The sequence below is a fragment of the Rattus norvegicus genome, chromosome 11, assembly GCF_021556685.1.
Source record: "Rattus norvegicus strain SHRSP/BbbUtx chromosome 11, alternate assembly SHRSP_T2T, whole genome shotgun sequence".
Taxonomy (NCBI): domain Eukaryota; kingdom Metazoa; phylum Chordata; class Mammalia; order Rodentia; family Muridae; genus Rattus; species Rattus norvegicus.
The window spans coordinates 16,566,149-16,577,567 of record NC_141544.1 but is presented as its reverse complement, the minus strand read 5'-3'; positions in this window follow the sequence as shown (position 1 = coordinate 16,577,567).

Genomic DNA, 11,419 nt, shown 5'->3' with positions numbered 1-11,419 from the left:
ACTTAGCTAAATTGAAGATTTACCATATTTTCAGTGAGAATAGCAAATTTATCATATAGAATTCCCTTGTAATGTTTGAACTTCATTTATTCAAAAATTTTTAATGAAATATTGAGCTCTTGTTCCTAATGTTTCAAGAGGAATTTTGACTTAATAAATGCATTTTAGGAAGTCATCTAGGATCTTCTGCAAATGATGTCAGTTGGCATTAAAGGCAGCAGAACATAACTGACATGTGTGCAGACTGTGATTACTGAAATAAAAGTGATATGTCCTGGCATAAAACCAAGAGAAACTATTTCAGTAGAAACTCATTTGCATATGTATATTTTTGGATGCCTATAAAATAGTGGGCTTTCAAATTGCTCTCCCAACCATTGTTACAGAAGCCATGCCCTCTCGTCCCTTCTTTATGTACTGACCCCATTATTCATCCTCTTTCCCTTCTTCATGGCCTCTGCCTTCTGCTCTGACCCACCTCCCAACAGCCTCATTCTAGCTTCTACAGCTACTTCAAGGCAAAGACACAAATCTACACATTAGAAGTTCTGATCCACAGATGACAAAGAAGTCGATTTCTTCCAGTTCAGCAATTTACCTGGACATTCACAAGTAAGTAAAATTCTATTGCGTACCATTTTCATTATCTATTGATAGGCATCTAGGTTGTATCCATTCACCAGATATAATGAAGTCAGACATAATTAACATCATGTACATATATAAAGTTCTCAAATAAATAAAAATATTATATTAAAATGTGGGTTCACCTTTACATACAAAAACAAGAAAACACCTGTTTCTGGCTCAGAATCTGCCAATAGCCAGTGTTCCAGTCTCAGGTAGAGGAGCATCTATATGAGCCCATCTCTGACCCACTTTTGACAATGTTTGAGACTCCCAAAAATATGGTTTCTTCTCATTAAAACAAATCACACTTCCCATTATAAATTTAACTATTAGAAATCAGTCTAACTAGTGATTTGAGAAAGCTCATCCTACAGCTCTTTTGAATAGTCCTGTGGCTTTCTTTCACTTTATGTCACCGTCTCTCACTTATACCAGCTATGGTATGTTTTACAGATGGGTTAGGAAATGTCTTTTTCTTCACATTTTCAGAATAACTTAAGGATTATATATTAGGTTTTTTATTTTGACAGAAGTCTAATGCTACCCCATGCATTTTTTTCTATAAGAAAAACTTCAAAGTAGAGCCCCATTATTTTCACAAAATTCTATTGTAAAAGTCATGATCTACCATCCTTGTTGAATCCATCTGTGTCACCAATAAGAGAAATTGCACTGTCATCATCATCTTTACTCACTACTTTCTTGACACTGCCATGTGGATATGATGTTTTTCAAAAAGAAGAAAAGAAGAAGAAGAAGAAGAAGAAGAAGAAGAAGAAGAAGAAGAAGAAGAAGAAGAAGAAGAAGAAGAAGAAGAAGAAGAAGAAGAAGAAGAAAAGGAGAAGGAGAAGGAGAAGGAGAAAAGGAGGAGAAGGAGAAGGAGAGAAGGAGAAGGAGGAGAAGGAGAAGGAGAAGGAGGAGAAGAAGCCGCCACAAGGTGCATTTAATTTTATTTTATTGCTTTCACATCGAAGTAACTACTGATAGCTGATGTCATAAAATTTAATCAGTTTTGCTTCCTAATGGGACAATTAATGCCAGCTAGATTAAACTAGGATGATGTTCCAGAAAATTCCTTCAAAAAGTATGGATTCGTTGCTTTACTGTATCAAGAACATTTTATAACTTTGACCTTCTGGATTTCATAATTTTGATGTTGGCACACAAAAAAAATGTATAAACTTTAGGTTTTTTTTCAAAATGATTTTAGATAGATATGTTTGCCTTACTCTTGTGATTTAAAATATCTCACAAGAGAAATATGAGCATTTGTGTTTAGAACAAATAGCTGTTTTCTGTAAAACAAGAAATATGTGTTTGGGAGAAGTTCAACTTCTGAGCTTCCTTCATATTTTCAACAATGGATGATATTGGTTTTTGCTTAACAGTTAGGAAGCAAAATGTATTTTGCAATAAACACCTATACTAAGAAACATCATGTGCTGGTTATATGAGTTATTCTCATAAATAAAAGTAGGATAAAAGACACACAAGTGGCTGCTCAGAGCAATGTTTGGCACTGGTGTTTCTCTATTATGTCTGCAGGCAGATTTTATTCCACAGTTGAGATTGATTCCAAGTCTCCTTTTCTCTCTTTAAAGAATATTAAAATACTTAGCTTGTCATTTTATATTTTATTGCAAATACTTTAAACATGCCCATGGTAAAAAAAACACAAATTACTGTTCATCCTTCCTCAAGTTGCTAAAATTATCTATATTTGACTTTCCTTCATTTCACTGTCCATTCCTTAACATGACAATAATTATGGTGAGGGATGGTGGTAATAGGACTTCTTAAGTATTTCATTAAACTGTCTCTTACATTTCTTTCTTCGTAGAAGTTCCCCTTGAGGTTATTCATAAATGATCAAAGCATGAGTAAAACTGTGAACCTCCCTTCTCCCTAGGGTCATTGGCTGCTGGCCCACGAGGTGAAGGGTGCAGAGTCCATGAACAGTGTTTCAGACAGCCTACCAGTAAAAACGGAAATGACGACATTCCCGGGTCAGCTTTGGGGAGATAGATCAACTTTACTCAAGGTGAAATGGGGGTTATATAGTTTTGTGGGAGGGGTTAGGAATATCCAGGATGGGCCAAGGTCCTTGGGTACTGAGATGCCTCATTAGTATGAGAAGGCATTCCAGGACTCTCCAGGTACGAGCTGAACAGGTTTCTCTTACCTGGAGAAAGGAAGGGGAACCTCTAATCTCACCAAGCTATGTGATATTCCACAGGTAGACGGTGTGAGAATTTCAAGCTCCCCAGGTAAGCCCTGCTGACAAAGTCCCCCAGTTTGTACCAAGCTTGGGGCTTTCAGGTAATGTCAGACTTTGACCTTAGCAGCAGGGTTTCCCTACGAGAAATAACTATTCTTGGGGTTGGGGATTTAGCTCAGTGGTAGAGCGCTTGCCTAGGAAGCGCAAGGCCCTGGGTTCGATCCCCAGCTCCGAAAAAAAAAGAACCAAAAAAAAAAAAAGAAAGAAAGAAAGAAATAACTACTCTTAAAACCGTTCCAAGCTACAGTATTGTTATTTATTCCAGGATTTCAAATACATGGAATTATTCAGTATTTACTTTTCTTGTTTTTAGTCTTTTTCAATGTTTCGATGATGAAGTTCATATATGTTGATGTCATTAATTCCATATTGTTGATGACTGTTATTCTTTTCTATATATTCAGAAAAAATATTAATTTTCCTTTGATAAAGGGCATTTTGTGTAATTAGTTTTAGGAAACTTCTAGAAATATTCATGAACAACTTTTTCTTTTTTTCTTTCTTTTCTTTTTTTTAAAGAATTATTTATTTTATGTATATGAGCACACTGTAGCTGTCTTCAGACACACAATAAGAGGGCATCAGACCCCATTTCAGATGGTTGTGAGTCACCATGGGAGTTCAATTCAGGATTTCTGGAAAAGCAGAACTCTTAACCCCTGAACCATCTCTTCAGCCCCACAACATTTTTCTTGAAGATACAAATATCTCTCTTAGATATACACTTACAGAAAGATAATTGGTAAAAGCATAGGTGGTTTTGTTTTGTTTTGATTTGTGTTTTTGTACATGTTCAAGTATATGGATGTGCACAGCTGTGGGGGTGTATGTAGAAACCAGATGTCAGCATCCGGTATCTTCTTCAGTCATTCTCCATCTTACGTTTTTTATTAGTTCTTTTCTGTTTCTACTAATTTACACTGTAATGTTAAATAATTTTTGCATAGTCTTGCTCACTATTTCCACTTGTTATTCAATCTGTTTAATTAATATATTTTCACTGTCCCTGTCTATATTTTCCTATTTTACCACATCTACTCATGTTATTTCTTGCACATTAATTGCTATTAATTTCCTGTTTTAACTGTTTCCCTCAGATGAATATTGGAGTTTGGGCTGACAATACCATGCAGTAACAATGCCTGCTGGGTACTGTGAAGCTTGCTGTTTGATATTAAGTGTACAGAAAAGTAAGAACAATGTTGCACTTTGCTCCTCACTGACAAAGCCACTTACTTCACTTGAACCTGAGTGCTGTGCATGTTTAAGTTAGACTGGTTAGTCTTTGACACTGTTTAATCTCCTAAATGATACTCCAGTCCAACATGCTCTCCTATACCTGTGCAGTCACACAGCATCTCAGACACACAAGAGCTCCAAGCTCATCCAAATGCTTTGCTATCATGTTCTTGACATTTTTCTTAATTTTATCATTGAAAGTGTCTTCCTTATTACTCCATGGTTGAAGACAGTTGCTTTTGATGGCTCGCCAAAAGTTTAGATGGTTGTACACAGTGACAGGGCACATCAACTTGTACAGGGTTTTCCATTAATTAATTAATTAGCAATGGATTAATGTATAGAGAGATAAAATAGGTATTTCTTATGAAAGACTAGTCATATTATTAAGTAGTCTCAGAAGTTATTCAGTCTTCTGTATTCTGTAATCCTAGAAATCCAGATTAAGGAGACAGTCTTGGAATGCAAAGGAACCAAGGTGTGAACTCCAGTCCTAGTAACAGACCTGTTAGCCAGCAGAGTCTGATGGCAGGAGAAGAATGTTCAAGCTGAGGAAAGCAGAAAAGCCCCCCTTTTATTTGGGGCCTCAGTGGGTTGGTGCCAATCCATACTAGCAAGTACATTGCTTTGCTTATTGTAAATACTAGTTTCTCTCAGAAACATCGTATAAGGCACATGTGATGGTATGTATATGCTTGGGCCAGGGAGTGGTACTAATAAGAGGTGAGGCCTTTTTGGAGTAGATGTGTCACTGTGGGTATGGATTTTAATACCTTAGTCTTAGCTGCTTGAAAGTGAGTTTTCTGCTAGCAGCCTTCAGATGAAGATGTAGAACTTGCAGCTCCTCCAGCACCATGCCTGCCTGGGTCCTCCATGTTCCTGCCTTGATGATAATAGACAGAACCTCTGAACCTGTAAGCCAGCCCCAATTAAATGTTGTCCTTGTGGGAGTTGCCTTGGTCCTGGTCTTTGTTCACAGCAGTAAATGCCTAAGTAAGAAAACACATTTAGAAAATTACTGGACAGTTGTCAGCGTGTGCCCTGGCTCATTCAAAACAATATTCTTGATAAAATTAATTGTGTCCCATAAGAAGGCCCCTTTAGGCAAGGCATCATGGTACATACCTTTAATCCCAGTACTCTGGAGGCAAGCGCAAGAGAATTGCTGTTAGTTAGAGATTAGTCTGGTCTACATTACATAGTGAGTTCCAGAGATAGCCAGAACTATATAAAGAGACCCTGTCTGTAAACAAAACAAAACAAAAATCTCTTTAGTCTTTTCTCAAAACAAAAACAAAAAACAGGGAATCACTAATATAACAAACTTACTAGATTACAAATATGCATTTAGGTTAGAAAATAAAGAGTCAGAACTGATAACTCCATGTTTCAGAGCCCATGTTCCTGAAAACCTGGGTTTAAATCCCAACACTAATACGATCCTCACAACAATCATAACTTCAGTTCCAGAGGATCCAACACCCTCTTCTGATCTCCTGGTGGTTCACATGCGTACACGCAGACAAAACCCTCACACATACAGTAAAATATATAGATACAAAGAATTAATATTAAACATGGAAAGGTGTCTACTTTTTCACTTTTATTTAATTTTTGAACTGAAAATTCCAATTTGTTTTCATGTGAATTTTGTTTTCTTCCAGCCCCACCTTTCCCTTCCACTTCCAAATCACAAGCTCTAGCCTTTATTTGACCAGTTAAAATGGAGAGGAGGTTCACATGATATCACCTGAGTACATGATCTATTCCTCATTGGGGCACCTCACATAAGGAAGCAGAATTAACATCAGAAAACAAACACCACCAGAGCAACCCACAACATCTTCCCCCTTGTATATGTGGATAATCAGAAATAGCAACTCATTAATTTTTAGTAACATTAACAAATCCATATGAAGTTATTACTATATACTGTAACTCCATTGATATAGATGCAATGTATACCACATACCTATGCTGCTTATCAATGTAAACTAATCTTTGTTGAAACACTTGTGTGTGTGTGTGTGTGTGTGTGTGTGTGTGTGTGTGTATTTAACATAGCCGAGAATGCTGAGGTACAGACCCAGTGATGAATCAAATCTTTAAGGGTCTCACATTTAAGAGCTGATGGGATTATGATTGATTCAGGAGTTTTTTGTGTCCACTTTTTTTAATTTTTATTTATTTTTATATTTTATTCTATTATTGAATATTTGATGTATTTACATTTCAAATGTTATCTCCCTTCCCCCTTCTCATCTGAAATTCTTAATGATAACCCTTGTTGTTCTTGAAGAAATATATTTAATGCAGTTTTTGATTTTTTAAATATTATAAACAATATGGTATTCAGTCTGCTTAAGGAAAATATTTGGTCGCTATTATAAACAAATACACAGTCTTAAACTTCCTGGGAAATATTTTAAACACATTTCCAGTATTCTGAACTCCAAATCTTGACCAGCAGCATGAGAGGAGCTGCATGGACCTTAAGTAACACTAGAGAAAGACAAATTGATTAATGGTTTGTTATTTATACACATTAAATCAGATGTGGGGTTAATTGTGCTATAGCTAGGAGAGAAACTAATTGCACTTTAATTTCATCTATGTTCTTTCGTACACTAATTCTATTAGGATGAGATAGAGGTCTTCTTACCCCAGCTGAAATGGACCGTGAAGAGTACAATCTCAGTCTCTCTTCCGCTCTTTCTCTCTCCTTCTTCTGTTCTCTCTCTCTCTCTCTCTCTCTCTCTCTCTCTCTCTCTCTCTCTGTTTCTCTCTCTCTCTCTCTCTCTCTGTTTCTCTCTCTGTCTCTCTCTCTCTCTTCCTCTCTTCCTCTCCTGGCTTGACACGATAAAAAAAAAAAGAGTACAATCTCAGGCCTTTCATTTGCATTTAATTATTTTCCTATCATGTTCCTCATTCATTTCCATCATATATCATCTTTATAAAATGTCTCAGTCCACCTAGAGAAGGTGTGTGTGTGTGTGTGTGTGTGTGTGTGTGTGTGTGTGTGTAAAGCTGTATGTGGTTCATTCATATAACTTAATATTCTATCTGTGTGTATACTGACTTCCTTATCCTTAAAACTGCTGATTTTCCCCTTAGCAACAAGATGAGGCTTACCTTACATCTCCAAATTATTCGTTGTCCAGTTGGTGTTATATGGAACTCCTCTAAATCCTTGTATCTCCCTTAACCATTTCTACATTCATTCTCACAATGCTTGTTTAGTTTTTATTCATGCCTTCATGTTTATTTTATTATTTATTTTAATTTGTTTGTGCCTCTTGGGTTTGTTCTCCTTATGTAAAAGTTCTAATTTCAGATTTTTTTTCTAAAATTTTCTTGTCAATATTCTCAAAGGTTTTCAGTTTATGCCCCTTAAAGAAATTGTATTTAAATTCACAAATTTCACCAGCAATGTGGCTTTTCCTTAATGTTTGTGATATTAATGGTATTTCATTAGTCGTGCTTTTAGATTTTCTTTTTATGAGCTGTTTTACACATACATGCATGAGTGTCTGTGGAGTATGTGCACAGGGGGGCAGTTGCCCCTGGAGAACTAAAGAGAGTGTCAAATTCCCTGAAAGAAGAGTGACAGACAGTTGTGAATTGCTTTTCATGGATGCTGCAATAGAATTCATATCCTCTGATAGAACTGGTCCTCATACCCACTGAGACCTATCAAGGCTGTCTTGATATTGATTCAATAGAGAATCAGGATTAAGAATTAGAACCATCGAAATATCTATGGAGTCTGTCTCCATATGCACCCTGGAGCTAGGTCTGTCCCACAATCCTACCTACCCAAATCTCCTACCTACTCAAATCTTGCCTGGAGAGAGCTGGCCTTTTAGGAGTGCTCTCACTCATAAGCCCACAGGTGAGAACCCACTTTTGCTTCAATAACTGTCCAAAGAAAGATGCACCAGGAGCACACAGGGCACAGAAACCATGAATCAGTCTGGGAAAAGATTCTTCGAGAGTCTCCATCTGTCCCCAGAGCTAAGGTTGTCCACAATCCTCCATACACAAAGCACACCCAGAGAGAGCTTGTCTCCAAGGAGTGCTCTCACTCTTATGATCATAGGGTCAGAGGCCCACAGGAGGGACAGGCTCCATTCAGAGACAGCAAGACCAACTAACACCAGGGATAAACAGATGGTGACAAGCATCTCAAGAACCTGAGAAACCAAGGCCACATGGCATCATCAGACCCAAGTTTTCCCACCATAGCAAGTCGTGGATGGCCCCAACACACTCGAAAATTAAGATTGGGATTTAAAATCATATCTCATGATGATGATAGAGGACTTAAAAAGGGCATAAATAATTCCCTTAAAGAAATACAGGACAACACAAGTAAACAGCTAGAAGCCCTTAAAGAGGAAACACAAAAATTCCTCAAAGAATTACAGGAAAACACAACTAAACAGGTAAAGGAATTAAGCAAAACCATCCATAATTTAAAAATGGAAATAGAAACAATAAAGAAAGCACAAAGATAGACAACCCTGGTAATAGAAAACCTGGGGAAGAGATCAGGAGTCATAGATGTAAGCATCACCAACAGAATACATAAGATAGAAGAGAGAATCTCAGGGGCAGAAGATACCATAGAAAACATCAACATAACCATCAAAGATAACATAAAACACAAAAAGCTCCTAGCCCAAAACACCCAGGAAGTCCAGGACACAATGAGAAGATCAAACATGAAGATAATACATATAGAAGAGAATGAAGACTCCCAACTTAAAGGGCCAGGAAATATCTTCAACAGAATTGTAGAAGAAAACTTCCCTAACCTAAAGAAATAGTTGACCATAAACATACAAGAAGTCAACAGAACTCCAAATAGAATAGACAGAAAAGAAATTCCTTCCGTTACATAATAGTCAAAACACCAACACTATCGATACAAAAATATTCAATAAAAGTCTTACAAACTAAAAGCACACATCAAAATTATCGTCCATCATGATCAAGTAGCTTTCATCTCGGGGATGCAGGGATGGCTCAATATATATATATATATATATATATATATATATATATATATATATATATATATATATATATATATCACTCAGGATTCCAAACCTCACTGATCCCTGCCCGCAGCTCACTGCTCCCAAACCCTGTGAGACAGAGAGTTCACCACCCGGACTGGTGTGCACTCCTGAGAATGCAGAGCAGAAGAGACCACAAATACTGCCCACCCCTGCCCACATCCCTGGCCCAAGAGGAAACTGTATATGGCCTCTGTGAACCGGTAGATAGGGGCACTGGAGCTGCAGGTCCCCTGTGCCCCAAACAACACCTGAACCTGAAGGGACCGGATCAACAGTTCTCTGCACCCAAATCCCGTGGGAGGGAAGGCTAAACCTTCAGAGGGGCAGACACGCCTGGGAAGCCAGAAGAGACTACACTCTGCCCACATTTCTGACTCCAGAGGAAAACACCAAATGCCATCTGGGACCCTGGTGCACAGGGGCTCCCAGAAAAGGCGGCGCAGGTCCTCCTGTTTGCTGCCCTTGCGGAAAGCTCAAAAGCAACACCCACGAGCAAACTTGAGCCTCGGGACCACAGGTTAGACCAACTTTTCTGCTCCAAGTGACCTGCCTGGTGAACTCAGGACACAGGCCCACAGGAACAGCTGAAGACCTGTAGAAAGGAAAAACTACACGCCCGAAAACAAAACACTCTGTTCCCAAAACTGGCTGAAAGAAAACAGGAAAACAGGTCTATAACAATCCTGACACACAGGCCTATAGGACGGTCTAGCCACTGTCAGAAATAGCAGAACAAAGTAACACCACAGATAATCTGATGGCAAGAGGCAAGCGCAGGAACCCAAGCAAGAGAAACCAAGAGTACATGGCACCATCGGAGCCCAATTCTCCCACCAAAGCAAACACGGAATATCCAAACACACCAGAAAAGCAAGATCTAGTTTCAAAATCATATTTGATCATGATGCTGGAGGACTTCAAGAAAGACGTGAAGAACTCCCTTAGAGAACAAGTAGAAGCCTACAGAGAGGAATCGCAAAAATCCCTGAAAGAATTCCAGGAAATCATAAATAAACAAGTAGAAGCCCATAGAGAGGAGTCACAAAAATCCCTGAAAGAATTCCAGGAAAACACAATCAAATAGTTGAAGGAATTAAAAATGGAAATAGAAGCAATCAAGAAAGAACACATGGAAACAACCCTGGATATAGAAAACCAAAAGAGACAAGGAACTGTAGATACAAGCTTCACCAACAGAATACAAGAGATGGAAGAGAGAATCTCAGGAGTAGAAGATTCCATAGAAATCATTGACTCAACTGTCAAAGATAATGTAAAGTGGAAAAAGCTACTGGTCTAAATCATACAGGAAATCCAGGACTCAATGAGAAGATCAAACCTAAGGATAACAGGTATAGAAGAGAGTGAAGACTCCCAGCTCAAAGGACCAGTAAATATCTTCAACAAAATCATAGAAGAAAACTTCCCTAACCTAAAGAAAGAGATGCCCATAAACATACAAGAAGCCTACAGAATTCCAAATAGATTGGACCAGAAAAGAAACACCTCCCGTCACCTCTCTTGGCATATACCCAAAAGATGCCCCAACATATAAAAAAGTCACGTGCTCCACTATGTTCATTGCAGCCTTATTTATAATAGCCAGAAGCTGGAAAGAACCCAGATGCCCTTCAACAGAGGAATGTATACAGAAAATGTGGTACATCTACACAATGGAATATTACTCAGCTGTCAAAAACAATGACTTTATGAAATTCATAGACAAATGGAGGGAACTGGAAAATATCATCCTGAGTGAGGTAACCCAATCACAGAAAAACACACATGGTATGCACTCATTGATAAGTGGCTATTAGCACAAATGCTTGAATTACCCTAGATGCACAGAACACATGAAACTCAAGACGGATGATCAAAATGCGAATGCTTCACTCCTTCTTTAAAATGGGAACAAAAATATCCTTGGCAGGGAATAGGGAGGCAAAGATTAAAACAGAGGCAGAAGGAACACCCATTCATAGCCTGCCCCACATGTGGCCCATACATATACAGCCACCCAATTAGACAAGATGGATGAAGTAAAGAAGTGCAGGCTGACAGGAACCAGATGTAGTTCTTTCCTGAGAGACACAGCCTGAATACAGCAAATACATAGGCGAATGCCAGCAGTAAACCACTGAACTGAGAACGGGACCCCCGTTGAAGGAATTAGAGAAAGGACTGGAAG